This window comes from Pinus tabuliformis, chromosome 5_2, assembly GCF_031772625.1.
Source record: "Pinus tabuliformis cultivar Carrire ecotype Pingquan chromosome 5_2, CPIR1, whole genome shotgun sequence".
NCBI classification, from domain to species: domain Eukaryota; kingdom Viridiplantae; phylum Streptophyta; class Pinopsida; order Pinales; family Pinaceae; genus Pinus; species Pinus tabuliformis.
Window position 1 is genome coordinate 922,046,674 of NC_142306.1, and position 24,924 is coordinate 922,071,597.

Sequence of the window (24,924 nt, forward strand, 5' to 3'; positions counted from 1 at the left end):
ATATCTTGAAGTAGGAAATAAATCCAATTGTAATTGATATAATCTGGGAAGCTCCTATTAAACGAGTCAATCACAAGATCATGTCCGAACCTTTGAGACAATCAAGTTTGTCTCATTGGGAAAGATAGAAGATTTGCGCGTATTAAAAACGGTAAACCCCGGATTAACCATTGTCGAGGAGCCTGGGGTCACTTGTTGGTAAACCTCAGATTGATCATGTCGAGGATCCTTCAAGGGGATTGAGATTTGTTACTCTACCCTTGCGCGTAGATCGGATCGTAGACTATTCCCCCAGTTGTATTTGTTGCTGTTGGTAACCTTACTGTCCACAAACTTAAGATTATTTCCTGTCACGCGGAAAGAGTCGTTAGTGCGGACACAACCGACCTTCCTAGAAAGCCTAAGACTCTCTAATGACAAACAAGACAAATAAGAGCAATCCTTCCCTAAATATGCTTTTACAATATGAGAAATCAAGTGTTTAGATCCTACCTGTAATCCAACGCTGTTGTAGCAGTCCAGCTTCGTTGATCCGGATGAGCTCCTCCTTCCCTTCGAAACCTGCATTCACCAACAATCAAACGATTAAATAGCACCGGAATATCACATAATATAAAACATATTTAACATATAGACCAAGGAGTATATGAAACAACTCATTAATAACAAATTGTTGAGAAGAATGGACTAATTTGTATTAAAAGGTAACAAAAGGAACCATTACAACCTGAGCCTTGGTGTTGTGCAAGCTCCTCCCAGGGTCCACAAGAGTTCTCCCTTACTCTGATCAGCTCACCCACCTCCCAATGGAAACAAGTAAAGATGGTAATCTCTCCTCACAAGCTTCTACAAGGAAGTCCTAATTCCAGCAACATCTACCCTTAGGAATGTTCAGCTTTCAACCTCCCCTCCCTTTGGCCCAATGCCTGTATTTATAGTGCTCTAGAGGAAGTTATTCAGGTCCACCATCAATGGGATAAGTCCCTCTTTGGATGGGATAGCTCCCCTATTGATGGGATAAGTTCCTCTTTGGTAGGGATACATGAACCATATGGAGGCGCTTCATACACGTCAAACATGCTTCTAGAAGACTCTAGAAATGACCACAAGTAACTTTTTTGGAGTGAAACTTGCACCTTTTGACCTTTACAGGAGTACGCACCCATCCCTTTACATACAAAGCGTACAAGTACGCAGGTTTTGTGAACTTGGGTTGCGTACCCACAGGTAAGGCTAAGAGAAGCTGCGTACCAGAGATAACTTGACTTTAAATGACTTTTCTCTCTTTCTTTGAGTTTGACATGGAAGGCAGAGGCATGAAACTTGCCAAGGAGGATAGTATGACAATGGATGGAGCCATATTAACTGCAAATAGTCATGGTGACATTTTTTAGTGTAACAGTTTGCCCCTAAAGTGCGAAGCCTGTAGTAGATTAGGGTTTTTATGATCTAGGAAGGGTGAAGTGCTTTATCATTTAAAGGAGTATCTTGCGGAGGACCTGGTCAGAACCTGCAAATATTCAACACAAAATACATATATAAGATGATATCATCGCTGAGGTAGGCATTCCCATACTCAGATTGAAAACTTTAACTAACAATCTAACTACTGCTCTGATATAAGAATGATTTTGCAGTACATCACAATCGTAGACTTTTGTAGACAAAGTATGGACGCAGCCATCTGTTTATGATTAGTCTACTGTATAATGAATACAAAACTCCTCGCAGCCTGGATAGTGGAAACTAGATCCAGGGTCTTCATTTCTACCTCCCGAATTGGTACGATTCTATCCATGCGAATAAATGAGTTGATGTCGAGCATGGTAGAAACCATTTGATTACCAGTCAATGATGTAAACCGTTAACAAGTATGAGAGAGACCACCAGTGATGTCAATGGTTATCAAAGTACCCAATACAATCCATGAGATGTGAATGAATGAGTTGATGTCGAACATTTCACGGAATCCTTCGATCGAAAGTCAATGATGTAAACTGTCGTCAAAGGCGAGAAACCTGCCATTGATGCATGCAGACTTCAAGGTACTGTTGATTTCTAAGTCATCTTTCTAGATAATGTGCTGATGTCGATAGAAAGCGACTCGTTGCAGGCAAGCCCACAACACAAAATCATTGTTCAAGTTGAAGAAATGTTGCTGTAAGGACTGACTCAGGGATGGTCAAATGGATAACAAGTATTTTGCATATGAATGGTTTATTTGCAGAGACCTCTTGAACACATAACGACACAACAGATGGTTTGGTGACAATTGACCCAAAGTTAATACCCGGAAATGGTTGAAGACTTTCAAAGTGGTTTGATCAACTTTTAAGGCAAAGGATTTCCCAACCCAGGTGAACGAAAAGTGTCGTGTTCAAGAGCGGTGATAAGGTTCTTCTGTAACAAAGGATAACAAATCGGTTCATTCTTCTCTCTTTTCCCCCACCATTTCTGGCAAGTACCTCTTTATTTTTTTACAAGCTTGAGGAGGATAACATATGCTTGATTATAAGCTCATCCTTCGGATGAGTCCAACTTAGTTTAGATTCGGACCCTAAGAAGGAGTGGTCCGTTCCTGTTTGTAATCGAACAGGTCCTTTACTGTGAAATTTTAACGAGTCCAGTATAGGAGAAACTTGGCGTTTTTCATTTTTAGAGAGTCTGAAAAAACTAAAGAAGACTCCAAAGAGAACTTTTTCATAAATTTGTGTCTCCCAAGCCCGAAAAAGTATAAAATAATACCTGAGAGAACCGCTTGATCTTGCGACCAAGGAGTACTTTCATGTTTAGTGCCATTGACCTGAAAAGTAAAAAGCGATCAAGGACACATCGTTTTATTTCCAATATCGAGTTTGAAACGACAAAAACCTGGCAATCTTTTCGTGTTTTTACGGTCAGAAAAGAGCTATAAGGGGACCGTCTTTTAATTCTGTTTTAACGAGTGTAAAAGAAACACTCGGCAATCTTTTCATATTTTAGGAGTCAGAAAAGAGCTTAAAAGATGATTCTGATGTTTTGGTTCGTGAAAAATGATGATTTTACTCTAAAGTCCTTTTGTCCTGCACAAAAACGACACATTATTCATACCTGTTTAAGATGGGTAAAAATACATTGAAAAATGTCCTTTCATGGTGAAAAATAAACAAACTTAGCATTCATTCATCCAAAAAACCTATAAAAAGACTTTTTACCATGTCATTTTTACCATTTTACTGCAGAGGTTGAGAAAAGGGCTTTTGACAAGAAACTTCCTGTGGATACTGTGGAGAATCCGACCGCCAGAACCGAACGCCGTCTCATCAGGTATTCTACAACATCCTTCTCTTGCTTTCCATCCATTTAAAATTCATTTTTAGGTTTTTATTTGATTTTTTGGAGGTCTTGGGGTTTCAAGATGTGCCCTTCGGGGTACGCAGGTCATGCCCTGCTGACCTGCGTACCCCGATATTTTCTCAATGGGGAAAATACCAGGCGTACGCACCCGGCCTTAAGGGAAGCTGCGTCCAGACGCTCTGTTCCTAAAAGCCGGGGTGCGTACCCCGCAAAACGCATTTTGAAACCCTCATTTCTCCAAAATGGACCAAAATTTTAAAATTTTATGGACTCTAACAGATGTTTTATGATGTGCACGGTGCACACCATGCTTGATTGGCATGAAAGAGAACACGAGGACATTGATTTGGCTGCAATAGGTCATCAACCTTCTATTGATGTGTTAAAGGCATGCGGTCTCTACAAGTACTGGGCCATACCTGGCATGAGGGCCCAGGTGCCATTCCTTGAGTGGCTGGTTGAAAGGTGGAACATTCAGGATCAGTGTTTCTACATCGGAGAGCACCAGCTCGAGATAGAGCCCTCCGACATATATTTTCTCACTGGCTTGCCTAACAGGGGCGAGCAACTCTCTCTATTCGGGACTAGGCCAGGTGGCCAATCCCTTACTAGTCTCCGGCTAGAGTGGTGCAACAATCAAAACCAGGAGAAGGGGATAGAAATCAAATATATATCCCGTCCTGAACTTATGGTGATAGCCTTTACTGTTACCAGACTTTGCGGCGCGGCCGCTTTGCACCATGCCACCGGGTCCCAAATGCGGATGGCTATAGATTGCTTCCAAGGCACCATTTTCAATTGGTGCGATGCTGTGTTGGCCAATATGAAGGGCCAACTAACCAGGGTAAAGAGAGGACAAATGAAGACCTTTGGACATGGGCCTTTAGTTGTGAGCTTTGCCCTAGAGAGAGTTCCAATGCTGATCCCCCAGCATCTTACAGTTCCAGTTGGGCCTCCTCGAGAGCCTAAGTTGACGAGATGGGTTGCGGTAATGGCCCGGCATCCTGATGAGGGAGCAGCAGTTGTTCGATTTCCTGACGGTTACTTTCACTGGTTGGAGAACCAGGTCTTTGCGATTCAGTATTTTCCTTATGCCGGAATGGATTTTCGGAATGATCCGGACATGGTTCTTCCACAGGGAGAACAATGGGACGACAGAGGTATTTCATTTTTCACAAGTTTTTAAATTATCTATTTTTTTTTTGTTTTTTATATATATCGTCTCAAAACTGACAGCACAAATTTTCAAAATGCAGATGTAGGTCCACGAAATCCGGCCAACCTCCGGGCTTTTGAGAGGAGAGTACCAGCTACACCAGCACCAGCCCCACAGGATGCGGCCGCAGAGACCTTAGCCGAGCTGGAACAGGATCTAGAGCGTCTGACGGCGGATATACCAGAGACCACTATAGATGAAATTCCTATCTGACTTCAGCGCTACGTGGTCGTAGTCCCAGGACCTTTTAGGAGGTTCCTGTGTAGGGTAGCGCGGGCAGTGGTCTCGTATAGAGAGCACCACCAGTGATTGGCTAGTCACTTTGTAGACACATATGACATTTTTGGTTTTTTGTACTTATCATTTTTGCCGATCATAAGGTGTTTTTCAACCTATGATCGAAGACGATGTATATTTTTGACACACTCCTATCTATATATATCATTATTACCTGCTTATTTTGTTAAACATGTGTGATGAAATGTTTATAAATTTACATTTATGATTGTTACAAATGTCTATTTAACATTCGAGACGCCATTGCATCTGCTAATGTATTTAAAGACCTTGGAATATGCTGATATTCAATGTAATCAAATTCACGTTCCAAGAGACGCACCCTCAAAAACAATCTTAATAACACTGGATTTCTAATGGCATAGACTCTATTAAGCTGTAATACAACGAGTTCAGAATCTAACCTCACTATCAAACTCTGAATCCCAAATGAAATAGATTCAGATAATAATTCGATCACTGCACTGTATTCTGCAATGTTGTTTGTTGTTTGAGCGAGGCTCACCCCATGCATAGAAACTAACTCGTCAGAGGGCGAATAAATAACCCAAGCTGTGGAAGAGATATTCTGTGTACTACGACAAGCACCATCAACAAATCCAATGTACGTTTGGAGAGGCGTCGACATCTGCAATATCAAGAGTAAAACCAAGATAAGCCAGAATAACGACAAAAACACACTCTTTAAACTAAGCGCACAGCCTAAACTAAGAAAACATACCAGTTAAAAAGAAAATTAACCTAACTAGGACTAACTAAATCTCCATACCCACCATTTAAGCATAATACCTCTTTAGGTAAAGTCCATTTCTGGGCTTACCCAAAGAGTCCCCATCAAAATCTACCAGCTCATAGGCCCCTTTTGCCAGCTTTCGCTTGACAATGTAGGGCCCATGCCACATGGGAATGAATTTTCCAGCACCTAATTTATCGTTATCTTGATCATATAATAGCACTAGGTCTCCTTCCGAAAAATTACGAGGGGTCACGTTACGGTCATACTGAGCTTTCATCCTTTTTGCCTGAGTCTCGATTGCCAAAGCAGCGTCACGTCGAGTCTCATCTAATTTAGCTAAGTATAGCAGACGCTTCTCCTCTTCGGAAGTAGCTGGGAGTAATTCGATAGCCATTTGAAGTGATGGGATTTCGCATTCAATGGGCAACACTGCTTCCAAATCATAAACTAGTTGGAAAGGAGTGAACCCTGTTGATGTTTTTACTGAGGTTCGATACGCCCAAAGCGCTGAGAATAACATGTTATGCCAATTCGACCGATGAATACCAATGATTCATCGGATCATGATAACGAGAACTTTGTTGATGGATTCAACCAAACCGTTTTCTTGAGGATAATAAGGAGTAGAACTATCATGGCGTAAACCAAGCTGGCTTGTAAGTTCTGTCATCATAATGTTTCGAAAATGGCGCCCATGGTCAGTGATTATCACTTGTGGGACACCAAACCTAGCAATAATATGATTGAATACGAAAATCGTTGTTGTTTTGCCGCTTGCCTCGAATGTAGGCATCGCCTCGGCCCATTTAGTAAAATAATCAACCGCAAGGATGATATACGCATGCCCCCCGGCCGAGTGAGGGTTACAAGTAATAAAATCGATACCCCATTTAGCAAAAGGACCAACGGCAATTATAGGGTGGAGAGGAGCAGGTGGGGCGCGCATCTTGCGATCAAACACTTGGCAGTTGTGGCATTTTCGGACCGCAATGATACAATCTTTAAACATGGACGACCAGAAATAGCCAGCACGCAACACCTTCTGAGCTGTGGCATACCTAGACATATGACCACCACATGCTCCAGAATGACAGTCATTCAAAACCCTTTCTGCCTCCTCAAGAGTTAAGCAACGATGAAAAACCAAGTCTGCCCCACGACGATAAAGAGTATCTCCAATAATTCTGTATTGTTGGGATTGGAATCGAATTTTCCGGCGTTCCGACTTTGAAGCTTCAGGCCGAAAGGATTGGGTTTGGAGATAGACGATTATATCCCCATACCAAGGATCTAAAGTGCTGATAAGAAACAGAGATTCGTCCGCAATGGGTTCCTCTGCCACAGTCTCCGTGTCAGCACGTGGGAAGTCACACATCAATTCCGCAAAAACTAAGGATTTCTTAGACTTGGATTTCTCAAACTCCAAATCGAACTCCTGCAGGATAACAATCCACTTGGAGTACTTGCCCCCTAGAAGTTGTTTTTTCATAATATAGATCATAGGGTTGCAATCCGAAATCACTGTAGTTTTACGGAGAAGAATGTAGTGACAAAAACGCTGGACAGCTTGAACGGCTGCCAATGCCAACTTTTCCACATGCGAGTATTTTAGCTCGGTTGGATTTAACGTCCGACTAAGGTAATATATCACATGTTCCGTTCCGAATTTGTCTTCCTGAACTAAGACCATCCCAATGGTGGAGTGCGAAGCGGCGAGATACAAAAATTAGTCCTGGTTGTAGTTGGGAGGATGCAGCAACGGTGCATGGGTCAACGCGTGCTTAAGTGCATCAAAAGATTTCTGAGCTATCTCATCCCAAGAAAATTGAGCGTTTTGTTTCAACAACCTGGTGAAACCTTTTGTAACCTCGGCGTAGTTAGGAATGAATCGACGTAAAAAGTTTGCTTTCCCCTGCAAACATTGGAGTTGGCGCAAACTCGAAGGAGGAGGCAATTTGATGATAGCTTCGACCTTCAAGGGATCGACGCGGATACCAGCTTTTGAAACAACAAATCCTAGCAATCATCCCACTTCTATGCAGAAGACACATTTGTGTGGGTTCAACCGAATTCGATAATGCCGACACCTCATAAAAATAGCACGTAAGTGGACAAGGTGATCAACTCGATGTAAAGAATGAGCAGGCAAATCATCGAGATACGGTTGCACAATGTGCTTGATGTCGTGAAACGCGTAAGACATTGCTCGTTGGAAAGTGGCTCCTGCATTCTTAAGTCCAAAAGGTAATTTGCAATAGGCAGGTAGAATATTGATTTGGTTGTAACCGGAAAAACCGTCCATAAAGGAAAATATTTCACTGCCGGCACAATCATCAATTATTTGATCGATATAGGGTGTAGGATAGTTGTCTTTGGGACAAGCACAATTTATATCCCTATAGACGATACATATTCCTATTGTTCCTTGTTTCTTGTTAACCGGAACAATATTCGATACCCAATCCGTTAACGGGATCGGATAAATGAAACCTGCTTTCAACAGCTTCTCAACTTCTGCTTTAATCGCAGCCGCTTTCTTAGGGTGTGTCTGACGCAGACGTTGCCGAACGGGTTTAGTGTCCGGGTAGGTCTTGATTTCATGAACAACAATGGAGGGATCAATTCTTGGCATTTCCTTATAGGACCAGGCAAACACGTCGCGGAATTCTTGAAATAGGACCTTGTATGTTTGAATTTCGTTATCTGTACACGAGGCACCTATATGAATGTTTTCAATAACTCCGGTTTTGACTGAAATGTCGATGGCAATAGTTTGGGAAATGTTTCCCAAATTCAACTCTGAATCAGGATGTTTCATGGGATTCTGAGCGTCCTTGACATATTCAGCTGTAAAAATTGATGAAAAATCATTTCCAAAGTCATCAGCCTCAGGTAAAAACGAAGATCTATGATGAAGATCTTCCCATGGTAGATCGTCTACACTTAGGATTTCGCGAAGTTGTTCGTCAGATGACACAACTTCGGGAAACGTTATCCGTTCCGAGGTTGACGTGAAAAATGATTCCTCACGGACCACATTCATTTGGTCGAATTGGGTTGAACTAGAGTCGGAAAAAGACTGCACGGCCTCATAAGCAATTTCATATGGACTCAAAGGCATTGTATCACCGAATGAGTCTATCTCAGATTCAGATGGGACAATCCAAGGATCATCATAAAGAATAGTGTCTGAAGTAATCATATGAATGGAAGCGAATGAAGGGTCTGCGTTGATTGGAGGAAAAGGAAAAGTTCCCAGTAGACCGGAATCTTTAACTAATCCTACGCCAACATCCCTATAAGGGATAGTCGTTTTACCGACATGCTGGATACTCTCTGAAGAGGCTGGGTCGGATGAAAAGAAAGCCAGCTGGTCTATTGTCACGATCTTGCCATTATGTGGGAACTTTATAACTCTGAAGACCGATGACACAACCGCTGTCATAGCGTAAGACCAACTGCGACCCAAAAGAAGGTTGTAGTCTAGAGGGGCATCAACCACCTCCACATCCAGACTAACGGTTTTTCCTTCAACCCCTATAGGCAAATCCTGTAGAATGCCAAATGGATGGAACCCACGGCCATCAAAGGCCTTAAGAATTGTCGAGGATTTGTTCAATGAAGGAGAACCAAGCAATCTCCAACACTGAATCGACATAATACACGTAGAAGCTCCTTCATCAATTACAGTCCGATGAATAGGCCTGTTTTTTACTATCACTGGAATCTGGAAAGCCATTTGATGAGGGAGACGCGGTGTACTATTTTCTATATCAAAGATTATCAGGTTCGGGTCCTGAATATCAACAGCTCCTATAGCCGACAAGAGTAATTTTCGTTGTGCTGGGCATGATTGTAGCACTTCCAAAGCCGACATTGCTGAGGGTGAAACAGCTAAATCCTCAACAATGTTATAATTCTGAGCTGCTCTCGCATGTGGATTGAAAGCAGACTTTCGAAGTATACCCTTGGCGGGCGGTTTAATTATCAAGTCCGGGTTAGGTTTCTCGATCTGTAGTGGATCGGAACCGGGAGCTGAGGTTGATGGATTAGAATGAGAAGATTCTGCTTCTTTGCCATCAACAGGATTCTTACTACCATAATCTTGCGATCGAGTCGCAATCCGTACATGAGACATCATCAATATGGGTTCTTCACTGGCACTCGAGGAAGAACCTATCATCTTACTCTCCTGCTTTGGGAATGGATCTTTCAAAACAGCAGGAGTTGGGGAACCTTTAACGATTTTCACAACCTCTGCCCGATGAGGGCAATCTCTTGTGAAATGATCTTCTTCACAAATTAAACAAGGATAGCGAGGTTTGCGCTTTTCATTGTTAGATTCCGACTTCTCTTTTTTTTCCTTTGGAGCCTTGTCTGCTTTGTCCTTCTTCTTGCCTTTCTTCTTACCACCGTTTTTTGATTTAGCCATAGATGACTCTACAGCATGAATATCGGCAGTAATTTCGGGAGAAGATTCTCCTGTCGGGGAGTCCGGTAAGGTTATTATTGGAGAAGAATTCTTTGAAGATTTCTTCTTACTTTTAGTATTCACCGTACCAATCATGCCATCAATAGCATGAGACCCAGCAGCAATTTGATTCGACTTAGGAAGATCTGGGATCTTCTCGTGCAACGTACCCGACTGAGTGTAAACTAAGTCAAGGTACTGGGCTTGCGCAATGACTTGCTCCTCAGTAACTACTCCGGCCTTAGCTGCATCTTCAGTAATCTTCGGTAATAATGATTTTACAAACCATTCAACTAAGATTTGGTCCGGGATAAAAACTTTCACTAAACGTCTTCGACGTCTCCATTCATGAATATGATGGAAAATATAAGTGGAGGTCGACTGTTTTAATGAAGTTAATAGCTCCGTGCCGTTATCGTATCTGACCAGCAACTGAAAATGAGTTAGGAACGAGGTAGCTAACTGGCTAAAATTGTAAAAAGAGGCCCGTGGTAACTCAATGTACCACTTGGCCGCGAGACCAATGAGCGTACGCTGGAAAAGACGTAAGCGGATCGAATCATCCGAGATAGAATTTGAAGCACACCAGAGGTGGTAAGTCATCACGTGATTGGACAGATTCTCTCTAGACTTACCTTCGAACTTGGGTATATCACTGGGCAACTTATTTGGCATTGGCGGCCAGAACGGAAGATATTGAATTGGATCGTTCGTTAGGCGCGTCAAGTCTGGTAAATCCAAAGTTGCGATAAACGGTAACTTCCGGTTAGGATCTCTAAAACTCTGGGTCACAAGACCAGTCCCAGGAGGAGGATATCCAGGATAACTAGGAACAGGAATCGCATTAGGGATATTATATCCTCCTGGAAAACCAGGATTAACGGGACCGTACTGGGGTTGTTGAGGTTGTTGATAAGTGTACCCAGGATACGGTTGATACTGGTAAACCGGTTGTTGGACAGCAGGACCGAATTGGTACTGTCCCTGGTATTGTTGGTGGGTAAATTGAGGTTGAGTTGTTACAACAGTACTTAAACCAGGCTGCCCTACAGGCATCTGGACCGTGGTTTGAATCGTAGATCTGGACAACGGTAAAGATGTCTGAGGAGTGGTTGCAGAGACAGTAGAAACCGGAGCTGTCGATACTCCAGAAGTAAGTGCGGTAGATGTTGCGGTAGTTGCAGCAGCCGTTTGAGATGGAGTACTAGGTGCAATTGGCGGCTGAGTAACTACCGAAGTCACAGAAGTTTGAACATTTGACTGGACAGGTTGTGGTTGCTGGGGTGGACCAGAAACTACGGGTTGTCCAGTTTGAGGTACCAACTGTATACTTGGCTGCAACACCTGTTGACCCTGTGATGGATCCCACACTATCATTCCGGGGTATTGACCCGTAACAGGTTGAGGATACTGAGATCCATAACCGGATTGAGGATAGGATTGATAACTAAAAGGCATAGTTCCCATACCTTGAACATATGACTGACCTTGAGGTGGTTGATAACTTTGACTCGAGTATTGACCTTGAGGTTGATAACCTTGGGGTAAATACTGATACTGGGGTTGACCTTGACCTTGAGGTTGATACCCTTGAGGTTGATACCCTTGGGGTTGATAACCTTGAGGTAAATATTGATACTGAGGTTGACCCTGGGGTACATATTGAGGCTGGGGTTGACCTTGAGGCATGTATTGTACCACGGTTACATACTGACCTTGAAGCTGCCCCCCAGACACAATTTGTGTACCTTGAGGTTGCCCCCCAGGCGTTAATTGAGGCTGCCCCCCAGGCGGTAATTGACCACCTTGAGGTTGAGAAACGGGAACTGAACCTGACATCATGTAAATGTCTCCTACACCCAATGGTTTGTTACCATTGTTTCCAGCTAATAACCCATGATCAATGGGTTGAGGAGATGCTCCCGCAAAGGTACCAGAAAGTGATTGATACCTGGTGGGAATAGAAGGACCGCTGTGTAAGAAAGATTCAGGAGATTGAGTAAACACGGACGACTGACCAAACATATTTACCGGAGTATAAATACCTCCAGGTGGAAAAGGAGTACGAGGTGGAGAAAAACCTACCCCTGAGTTGTCTAAATAATTGGTTAACGAAAGGTACCAAGTAGTACTTCTAGGAGGACTGTAAAAGATAGATTCATGCTCCCTGAGATCAATAGTAGGTTGATCTTCAAGGGTAGATATGCCTAATTCTTCCTCTGGAGCATGTTCTTCAATAGCTATCAAACCAGTAGGAAGATTTTTGGTGATGACTCTTTCTACCCTAGGTGAATCTGGTACACTAGAAGTTGGAGTAACAGGTTCAGATATTTCAGGTTCTTCGCCTATATCACTAGTAGATGAAAAACTACCAGCAAGCTCAGAAACTTCAACTGCTTCAGGATTATAACCTGTCTCTAGACTTTGGTAATCTTGATGGACTACCAACGAAGACTCTCCTTCTTCTGGTGAACCTACTCTACTGCCGCTAGGAGGAGTTTCAAGGACTTTTAAACCTTCGTAATGACTTGGGACCTCTTGAGGAGATTCACCCCGAAGTCTACGAGATCTTCTCAACAATTCGGCCACAGAAACAACCTCAAGAGACTTGCCCCGAAGTCTACGGGACTGTCTCGGTAATTCCGCCACAGTTAAAAACTTTTAACTACTGCACACGCAAACAAAGTAAAATCTCAAAACAAACCACCTAAAGTCTCTAAAGAACCAAACAAATTTGAATCATACGCCTAAAGAATCTAGGGCGTCAAACCAAGCACAAACAGTAGCCTTCTAGACCGAAAATGCTAGTTGGAGATGAAACCCAACATCGCCGGATTCAGTACAGAAGTGGCGGGTGGAATAGTTACCCCGGCAACTTGCTTAATGAATATACTGGCACAAGTTCCTCCACTTTAACCGTCTCGAGTGAAGTGAACCCCCCGGAAAATCCAAGTGAGTCTAGCCGACGTCTGCTCCAGGTACAGTGGGATCTTCCCTCCACCGTCACCTTGGTAGAATCCTAAATATAATGGTCACTAAGGTTACCAACCGCAACAAATGCACCTGGGGGAACAGTCTACACTCCGACAGCACGCAAGGGCAGAGTATCAAGCTCAATCCCCTTGCCAGTTCCTTGACAATAATCCAAGGTTTACCGACAAGTGATCCCTGGCTCCTCGATAATGGTTAATCCGAGGTTTACCGTTTGTAATACGTGCGTGTCTGGCGTCGTTCCCAACGAGGGAGGATTGATCCCCTCACTGGTTCGGACACGAGCTTGTGCTTCTCCTTTAAGAGGAGCTTTCCCAGAGTACAAATGAGACAATTGGATTTATTCTATCACAAGATAAGCTACTTGTTTGGTTTTGTTCTCTTGGAGAGTTAATTACTCTCCTACTCCAAGACACTAGCCTGATCTAAATTGGTGTTTCAGAGCCCTAGTAAATAAAAGTTACTATGTTGATTTTACTTTAAGCGTTAATTTTATGGTTTTTCTTAAAGACAAAAGGTGATGGAGATGAAACTGGTGGTGTGTAGACTCGACTTGCAACCACTACAAAGATGCACCTAAGATGATTTACACTACTTTTCTTTTTCAATGAATCTCCTAACTAAGAGAGTTGGAAAATGCAAATTTTATAGAAAACAACTTTCTTAGTAAAGACAATCAAAGAAACAATTCTCTTTATCTTTTCAAAACACACAACTCATGACCACTGATTACTCTACGAAATTTCCTTTTTCTCCCAAAAGTCTACAAACGCTACCAAAGTAAACTTTTTTCCAAAAGAATTTTTGTGTTTTCTCTATGTTAATAAAGCATGTAAAACTATTTTATCAAATCGAATTTAACAAATCTAATACAATCAAATCAAATTCACTTAAAAGCAAATTAAAAGCAAATTTACCTAAAATCAAAAATAATGAGGAAAAAAGCCTACAAGGATGATTCCCGGATGTTTTACTTAGTCAAAATGCAACTAAGGATCAGTTCATGCAGAATCATAAACTAATCAAGAAAACAAAATCGAAATCTTTTTGTTCTTTTTTCTCAAGAATGGAATTCAAGGCTTTAACAAACAAACTTTTCGAGATTCGCAAAGAGAAGACACAAAGGTAGGTCTCTCACTAGGGTGACTTCTATGACAGGCCCGACTCCTAAGAGGATTAGACAAAACCAAGGAGATCCAAAGTTTGAGAACCTCTAACGCCAAAGTCACTACAGGACCAGTTAAAAATCAAACCCTAAGGAAAAAACTCTATGAATTCCACCAAAAACCCTCGACACTAATGGAACAAGTCCAGGTGAAGATCTCTGACAGTAAACTAATGGATCTGGGCAGTAAAAACAAATTAAAAACAAAATCTAAAGAGCTAAAAAGCAAAAATTGAAATTTTCTCAAATTTGACAGGGGTACGCAGGTGACCTGTTTACACAGGTGCGGGTACGCTCTGTGCACACAGTCGCAGTGTGTACAAGTACGCACTATGCTGAACTCAAAGCCTGCGTACTACTGGAAAAGCTAAGAAAAATGAAAATCTAATATAACTCTAAGCTAACCCACCCAAACACATAGTCAGACAGCCAAAAACTAGAAAACAAGCGATTTTTCTCAAACCAAAATATCAAATCAAAAAGAACTCAAACAGATTCATGGATTCCCCAGTATGGTCGCCATTTTGTCACGTGGAAAGAGTCATTAGTGCAGACACAACCGACCTTCCTAGAAAGCCTAAGACTCTCTAATGAAAAACAAGACAAATAAGAGCAATCCTTCCCTAAATATGCTTTTACAATATGAGAAATCAAGTGTTTAGATCCTACCTGTAATCCAACGCTGTTGTAGCAGTCCAGCTTCATTGATCCGGATGAGCTCCTCCTTCCCTTCGAAACCTACATTCACCAACAATCAAACGATTAAATAGCACCTGAATATCACATAAAATAAAACATATTTAACATATAGACCAAGGAGTATATGAAACAACTCATTAATAACAAATTGTTGAGAAGAATGGACTAATTTGTATTAAAAGGTAACAAAAGGAACCACTACAACCTGAGCCTTGGTGTTGTGCAAGCTCCTCCCAGGGTCCATAAGAGTTCTCCCTTACTCTGATCAGCTCACCCACCTCCCAATGGAAACAAGTAAAGTTGGTAATCTCTCCTCACAAGCTTCTACAAGGAAGTCCTAATTCCAGCAGCATCTACCCTTAGGAATGTTCAACTTTCAACCTCCCCTCCCTTTGGCCCAATGCCTGCATTTATAGTGCTCTAGAGGAAGTTATTCAGGTCCACCATCAATGGGATAAGCCCCTCTTTGGATGGGATAGCTCCCCTATTGATGGGATAAGTTCCTCTTTGGTAGGGATACATGAACCATCTGGAGGCGCTTCATACACGTCAAACATGCTTCTAGAAGACTCTAGAAATGACCACAAGTAACTTTTTTGGAGTGAAACTTGCACCTTTTGACCTTTACAGGAGTACGCACCCATCCCTTTACATACAGAGCATACAAGTATGCAGGTTTTGTGAACTTGGGTTGCGTACCCACAGGTAAGGCTAAGAGAAGCTGCGTACCAGAGATAACTTGACTTTAAATGACTTTTCTCTCTTTCTTTGAGTTTGACATGGAAGGCATAGGCATGAGACTTGCCAAGGAGGATAGTATGACAATGGATGGAACCATACTAACTGCAAATAGTCATGGTGACATTTTTTAGTGTAACATTTCCTAAGGTGATGGTGAAGGACGGGTCTCACTGTACCTGGAGCAGACGTCGACTAGACTCACTTCGACTCTCTGGGGGGTTTTCTTCACTCGAGATGGTTATGTGAAGAAACTTTTTCCAGTCTGTTTCATTAAGCAGGTTGTCGGGGTAATTGTTCCAACTGCCCTTTCTGTATTAAATTTTACAACGTTGGATTTCATCACCAACTAGTGTTTTTAGTACGGGAAGTTACTGTTTGTGTGTGGTTTGAACTCTTAGATTTTTTAGGTGTGTGATTCAATTGTTTGTTTCTTTAGAGACTTTAGGTGCTTTTATTAAAATTTTCTTTGTTTGTGTGTGATTATTTTCATCCTACACCCAGATATTATTGTTCTTGATCGATCATGTCAAGACAATCATCCATGTTTTCCCAATCACCGGAAACATTTTTATATGGCGGTCCTACTGTTCCTTTGGGGTACCAGTCACTTTCTGGTACTTTTTCAGGAGCAACTCCTCAACCGACTGAACATCAGTTATCACCTGGTAATAATGGAACTAAAACGTTGAACATAGAACAGATCTTTATGATGTTTGGTAGTATTCCAAATCCTCAACCTCAAGGTAGTCAGTTACTGCCTGGGGGGCAAGGTAGTCAGTTACCGCCTGGGGGGCAACCTCAAGGTAGTCAGTTATCGCCTGGGGGGCAACCCCAAGGTAGTCAATTTCCACTTGGAGGGCTACCTCAAGGTTTTCAACCTTCAGGATAGTACATACCCCAAGGTCAACCCCATATTCCTCAGGATGCTTATCAACCCCAAAATCAGTACGTGCCTCAGGGTTATCAACCTCAAGGTCAATACCCAACTCAAGGTTTCCAACCACCTTCTGGTCAGTCATTTTTACAAGGAGCTGGAAATGTACCTCCTAATTATCTACCCTACGTTCAACCAGATTATGGTCCTCCATATGTACAACCTTTTATGGGTCCCGGAATGAATATGGTGTGGGATTCGTCTCAAACTCATTAGACTTTGTAACCTAATGTGTAGTTATCTAATCAAGCTGGATAGCCTTTTGTTTCTGGTCCAACCTAGCAACCTGTCCAACCTATGGTTCAAACCTCTGCACCTAGTGTAGTTCATCAGCCTGAGCCTAGTTCACCTCCGACTCCGCCTCGAACTGCTGTTGCAACTGTTGCATTTTCTGTTCAATCTACCACACCTATTTCTGGAGTATCTGTAGCTCCGGTTTCTACTATCCTTGCATCAGTGTCAACTCCTCAAGTATCTGTACCCCAGTTAGGATCTACAGTTCAGACTTCGGTCCAGATGCCGGCAGGACAAGCTGGTCCAAGTACAATTGCCACGAGTCAACTGTACCAGGGACAGTATCAATCTGATCCTACTGTACAAAACCCAGTTTATTAGTATCAACCGTACCCTGGCTATACTTATCAACAACCTCAACAACCCCAGTTTGGTCCGGTTAATCCTGGTTTCTTAGGAGGTTATAACATTCCTAATGAAAATCCGATTCCATGTTATCCTGGATATCCTGCTCGTGGAGCTAGTCTCATTACACAAGGTTTTCGTGAACCTAACCATCAGTTACCATTTATTGCAACTTTGGATTTACTTGACTTGTCATGCCCTATGAACGATCTGATTTACTATCTTCTGTATTGGCCCCCAATGCCTAATAAGTTGCCCAGTGATATCCCGAAATTTGAGGGTAAGTCAGGTGAGGATCCGTCAAATCATGTGATGACTTATCACCTCTGGTGTGCATCTAATTCTATTATTGATGATTCAATTCGCTTACGTCTTTTTCAACGAACTCTGATTGGTCTTGCTGCCAAATGGTACATTGAGTTACCACGAGGCTCTTTTTATAATTTCAGTCAGTTAGCCACTTCTTTCTTAACTCATTTTCAGTTGCCGGTCAGATATGACAATGGCACGGAACTCTTAAATTCACTAAAACAATCCACGTCCACATATATTTCTGATCATATTCATGAATGGCGACGTAGGAGGTGTTTAGTGAAAGTTTTCATTCTGGATCAAATTTTAGCAGAATGGTTCATTAAATCATTGTTACCTAAAATCACTGAGGATGTAGCTAAGGAAGGAGTTGTCACTGAAGAGCAAGTCATTGCTCAGGCTCAGTACCTTGACCTCGTCTATACGCAGTCAGGTACTTTACACGAAAAAATCCCTAATCTTCCGAAAACTACAGCTCCTTCAGGGTCTCATACCGCTGATGGTATCATTGGTTCAGTTAGTATTAAAAGCAAGAAGAAATCTTCAAATAATTCTTCTCCTACAATAACTTTACCTGATTCCCCGAAAGGAGATTCTTCCACTGAAGTTTCTGCCGACATCCATGTCGTAGATTCATCTACAACCAAATCTGGTAGTAAAGAGAAGGGGAAGAACAAAAACAATCAAAATTCAAAAGATAAAACAAATAAAAATGAATCTATTGATGAAAAGCGAAAACCTCGCTATCCTTGTTTCATCTGCAACAAGGATCATTTTACTAAAGAATGCCCTTATCGAGCAGAGTTTTCAAAATTCGTTGAAGGTTCTCAAACACCTGTTATCTTGAAGGATACTTCTCCTACTCAAGATAGTAAAGTGGTTGATTTTTCTTCGAATACCTTGGAAGAACCCATTATGATGATGTCTCATGTCAGGATTGCGACGCAATCGCAAGATTATGGTAGCAAAAATCCTGTTGATTGTAAAGAAGCAGAATCTTCTAATTCAAACCCATCAACTACACCTCCTCCTGAGTCTACTCCACTACAGATTGAGAAACCCAACCAAGACTTAGTAACCAAACCGCCTGCTAAAGGTATATTTCGGAAATCAGCTTTCAATCCATATGCGAAAGCTGCTCAGAATTATAACATTGTTGAAGTGTCTCAATTATGCCCAGCACAGCATAAATTACTATTGTCTGCTATAGGAGTTGTTGATCTTCAAGATTCGAACCTTATAATCTTTGATTTAGAAAATAGTATACCCCATCTTCTCATCAAATGGCTTTCCAGATTCCAGTGTTAGTAAAAAACAGACCTTGCTTTTGGACTGTGATTGATGATGGAGCTTCTACGTGTATTATGTCGATCCAGTGTTGGAGATCGATTGGTTCTCCTACACTCAATCAGTCTCCAAAAATTCTAAAGGCTTTTGATGGCCGGGTGTTGTTGGGAAAAGTATCCAATACGGAATGACCCTATCCCACTCTAAGGGTGATAGTACCTCAGCAACAATCAAAGCAAAGCTATTTGAGATTACTTCTTTATGAGATGTAAAAGAGGGGAGAAAGAGATCCACTAACCGATGTCTTTCGCTAATGATTGATCCAATCTTCTCTCTTGTTGCTTGCTCCCAGCTCCTTGCTCTTTCGCTGGCCCAGCTACAAGAAGATCCTGCAAAATGGCAAGAGAGGGAAACTACAAGAAGCATACATTCATAATTGATTCAAAGATTAGAATAAATCAAATACACAAGTATAGCAACACATCATTGAGACACATGTATATAGAAGAACCTCAAATGCTTTATTAATGGAAGAAGTAAAGTTCAGGAAGTGATACAACCATAAGAGGCCCAATCTAGCATCACCTCCCAACAGAAAGAAATCTCCTCTTCACCTCCTTCAAACGCAAATCACCCAATAGTTCTAAACTCAAACCAACAACACTTGCTTACATTCACAAGATTCCAGCCTCCCTAGACCTCATGAGAGAGCTCTATATATAGGAGTTTTGGAGAAAGGATGAGTCAGCTTGAAGCTGGCATGAAGCTGACTAGTGTCCTCTCTCACTTCAGTTATACTTCAGTTCTTGAGTCCACTTGGAGGTTCTTGCTTCCACTTGGAGGTTCTTGCTTCCACTTGGAGATCTAGACCCTCTTACTCATCACCAGTCGAATTCCTTGATCCAAGTGTCATTTTGGAAGCTTCCTGGGCATTGACACCTTGAGGAATGACTGTGCCACATGTCCCAACTCACCCAGCGCAGGTAGCCCTCTTTACAGTTGACATTCAGCGCAGGTAGACAGTGGTGCAATTGACATTCAGCACAGATGCTCAGTGGAGCAGTTGACATGATCCAGAATTGCCTTGTTTTTGAGTGTTTTCAGGTGGAGAACTGATATTCAGTGCTGTGGTTTGCTGACCTTATTCCTCTAGGGGTAGGAACAACATGTTTAGGGACTTTGGATCCCTTAGATTATGGACATTTCATGCTTCATGCTGTAAGGCACAAAAATGTCTATAACAGTTGCCCCCTAAAGTATGAGGTCGTTTATCGGGTGAAATGCTTGATCAGGAGGATCCGAAGTTCATTCAATCGCTGAGAGGTGACCTGTAATAAAATACAATACAATACATTATTTTTCATTCTGCTTTCATGATCTAGCTGAGGCGGGCATTCCCATGCTCAGCTTTATAAATTCATTTTGGTACATAAAACAAACGATCGTCTAATGGTAGACTGATAATTCTCTGCTGAAATTATCATCCTTTGGGTAGGATGATCATCTGCTGCAATGATGTACATGTCAAATGTCTTTATATTTCCTGAATATTTATCGCAGCCCGGATGGATGAAACTAGATCCGGGGTCTTCAGACTCGTTCGATCTTCACTCTAAGTACAAGTCGATCCATTTGAGAATTGCGCTGAAGTCGAACATGGAAAGACATCGCTTGATTACCGGTCAATGATGTAAACCATTAACAAGCGCGAGAGGAATCACCGATAATGATAATGACCCTAAAGGTACTACAGTACAATTCACGTGGTGTGAATAAAGGACTTGGCGTCGAACACCACGCAAAATCTTTCGGTCGAAGGTCATTGATGTATACCTGTCGCTGGAAGTGAGAAACTTGCCATTGAGGCATGCAAGCTTCAAAGTACTGAGGGGGTTGTTCCTAGATCAACTTCTTGGATAATGAGCTGAAGTCGACAAGAATCGATCTGTCAAAGGAGGGCCTTAATGAATCCCACATCAGTGACACGGAATGGAGCTAATGATTTTAATGGAGGTGAAAACAATCTGTGACATATGATTCAGGGTGGTGATCATGGATGGATGAAGGATAATGTATGGCAGTGGATGGGACACGGTTGACTCTTTCTGAACAACATCTCTTGTACATATAACGACACTGATGCGATGGATCGGTAGCATTACCCCAAATGTGGATGGTTTGGCGAGACCATGGTGATGAGACCGGTGAATGAAACAACCCAACCCGATGTGATACGGAGGAAAATTGTCATGTTCAAGAGCGACTTGCTACCATTAAAGCTATGAGGTTCTCCCAATTTTTCCCCAGTCATTTCTGACCAGTACCTCTTTATTTTTGTCAAGCTTGAGGAGGATAACATATGCTTGTTCTATAACCTGCCCTTCGGGCAAGCCCATCGCTATGTTTTAATGAGCCTAGCGATAGGGAGACTCATTCTCGTCTAAAGACAAGTTTGTCGCTATTTAATCATTTTAACGAGTCTAACGACAAGGAAAACTCGGTCCTTTTCTTTTTTAGAGAGTCTGAAAAGGTACAGAAAGTTAACTCCAAAATTCCTTTTTCGTCATCTAATCCCTCAAGTCTGAAAAAGTATAAAACAATACAGAAGGGATGAATTTTCGATAACTTTAACGAGCCGAATAAAACAAGCGCTCGACCTTTTTGTGCAATAATCCCTCAGGTCCAAAAAGATTAAAATCTAGAAGAGGGATAGCTCTTCCGGTCACTTTAACGAGCTGGAAGGCCAAAACTCGGCAAACTTTTCATATTTTACGAGTCAGTTGAAAAGAGCTCAAAGAAGACTCATTTTTTGAGGAACGAGTGATAAACAGGGATAGCAGCAGATTCCAGGTACAGGTTGGAATTTTCCAATCACGGCAGTGTCACAAGGATGGCTAGGTGAAATCACTCTTCGCAACTGTTCCTCAAAATGGGTAAACAATCATATGGAGGTGAACGATCGGCTAAATGACGGTGGAGGTGGCAGGTGAAAACACGACCATGGGCTTTTTATGGCTGATAAATTTACGATCACAACAGTTATTTACCGGGATAGGTTCATTTTTTAGATAAAAATGAGCTTAAACTCTGGAGGAAACATTGCTCACTGCTTTTATTTATTTTTTAACGAGCATGAAGACCGCGTTAAAACTGCTCAGATCTTGCGTTTATTTTTTAACGAGCATGAACTTTATGCTAAAACTGCTCGATATACCAGTCATAAGATAAGAAATGTCCCCTGTGAGATCTCTATTTTTTAAGAAGTTTCATCTTCACTAAGCTTTACTCCATATCCTTTCTTTATGCAAGTTCGGAAACGGCTAATCCAAAAAACAGATAAATAACCGCTCTTAGCTTGCACTCCAAAAGGTTTGCATGCCCCCAGGTATAAAATACAATTTCAAGGTTGCCCCTCCTCTCCCCCACCTCTGCTTTTCTTTGGGTGCTCACAGCTACTTGTCGCCTTGCTAGTCTAATGTTAACGATACTTGTCTTCTCGTTATTTTTAACGGGTCTTATGCGATACTTGTCTTCTCGTCAGCCCAACTTTTAACAGATCTTTTGCAAGATCACAAGAGAACAGCTACTTGCGACAAGAGAGCAGCTACTTGTGACAAGAGAAGAACACCACTCAAAGATAAAACATTGGTGTTATTGAGGGAGGCTTACCTCTTTCTGGTTACCCAAAGATTGTCTCGTTAATCTTTCAAACAAAACACTTCCTCGGCAATGCCTACCGAAATAGACAAGGTTGAATGACTGTTGTCAAACACGTAACTTTGACAAAAGAATCCTATTCTAGAACAACCCCTCTTCCAACCACGGAGGGGTACGGACTAGTCATATTCTTCCGCGGAAATTCTATCTTATACCCAAGGTTTTCTCTGCCCAAAGCAGACCAAGATGCATGCCCCCTTGGGTTCCAGTCCCATCTTTCCGAATCACTCGCACTCATCGGGAAGGAGGACTGGGGGTGGAGACATTTCTTGATTGAATAGACCATTCAGGGTTGGTATGTGACTATTTGCGATGCGTGATCCCGGAAATGAAAGTTGGTCTACGAGTTTGACCATTCTTCCTTCGTGTGGAAAACACATTACTCTAAAGAGTGAGGAGACTACAGCTCCCATGCAATATATATAGTCTCGTCCAAGGAGTAGGTTATAATCCAAGGGTCCTTGAACGACCATCACGTTCATTTGAATGGTCTTCCCTTTCAATGTAATAGGCACATTGGGGAGGATCCCTAATGGTCGACTGGTTCCTTTATCAAAACCCGAGAGATTTATTATCTCAAGCAAAAGCACCGGGGAACCCAGTGCTTTCCAAGCAATAGAGGAAAGGATACTCACAGATGCCCCTTCATCAATGATAGTTCCAGCCATTACCATTCTGTAAATTTGGACTATAATTCTGAATGGTATACTGGCTGGTAACCGGGGTCTGCCTAGTTGGTTCCAATCAAAGCACACAACCAGGTTGCTTGGTGGTGGGACTGAATACACGGCTGGATATGACCCTGACGATGTTCCTTCCTGCGATAAAGGAATGGGTGCATTGCCCTGATGCTCGTCAGAGTCTGTGTTGATGAAAAGAATCTGGATGGTGTCATCCTTATTCTCTTTATTGAGGGTGTCATTTGAAGATGAATCTTCAGTGACGGTGTCATTTGAAGATGAAACTTCTGAAGGAAGAACCGGGTCAACTGTCGTTTCGACCTTTGGACTTTCGTCCAGTCTAGATTCAGTAGGTTCATTTTCAATGACTGACGCTTCAGCTGACCACTTGAGCGGGCCAGCTGTATTCTCAACCAACGAAGGACTTGGCACGAGTTTTTTGTATCCAGGAGGAAGTCTCAACAGTAACACTGGATGATCTTCCAAAACTCTCTTCGCTTCGTCTAAGAAGGGACAACGGTGGATGGCGTGATCGCCTTCACACAGTCTGCAGGGGGATCTTGCTCCCCCTCTTTGTCTTGAACCTTCACTTTCGCTGGTTGACGGTAAGCATTCAACATGGCTATCAGAGGTTGATGCTCCCGAATTGTGCAAACGAGGGGACCAGTCCCTTAGTATCCGGGGAATACAGGGACAATCTCTATGGAAGTGGTCTCCTCTACATATGACACACGGCGATTTAGGCCCGGTCTGTGCTGTGTGTGGATTTTTGTCAGATGTCTTTTGCTTGCCCCCAGTCGCCTTAGGCTCCTTCTTCTCCATGGGAGCTTGGCTTTTGCCGGCTCTACCTTGCGAAGATGAAGGATTGGAGGAAGAGTTATAGGAAGTAGAAGGCTGGTGGGCAGCTCTAGACTGATCTAACTGTTGACTCGACTGTTCAGGAACCATGGTGTTCTGAACTACATTGGTTGAGAATAGCCAAATGGGTGGACCAATTGTCAGTCCTGGAAGCGACAATGTAGCCATGTGGGGCGCACCAACTTCTCCCCAAGAGGAGAAAGGACTAGGATTTCCATCATGGGGAATTCCTTGGTTGGTGCGTTCCATGTTCTCAACCTACAGATCAACGTAGGAATAGGAGGTGATTATGTTCCGTTTAAAATAAATTTTATAACGACGCTTTAGACACAACTTGCTTTTTCACTTTTTAAGAGTTGAGAAAAAGCTAAAGATGACTCTAGTCTCCTTCGATGTTTTAACAAGCCCGAAGTGACAAATGCTCGGATGGGCTTTTTCAGTTATAGAGTTTGAAAAAGGCCAAAAGAAACTACTCTGGAGTTCTAGGCAGAGGGTGTGCCAAACTTTTCGCAAAACCACAGAATACGTTTTACGGTACGGGTGGTCGATCTTCGTGAATGTTGTGTTCACTGCATTGCAATCAGTGGGGCGGCCGACAAGGTTTCCTATGGATAAAGGCTTTGTTCCTATAGGGGTCTCCCAATATATACGCGACGGTACATGGGAGCACAAGTCCGTATTGATACTTATCGCTTCACCGTGGAGGAATCACCCAACCACTCAACGCTAAGATATCACGTTTAACGACGCCGAAACACATCTCTAGCTTAGACCTCTATGTGTTTGCGTTATGTTTCAATGCGTTGTTATGTAAATTCAATTCATTTTAATGTTGATCTTGTTTA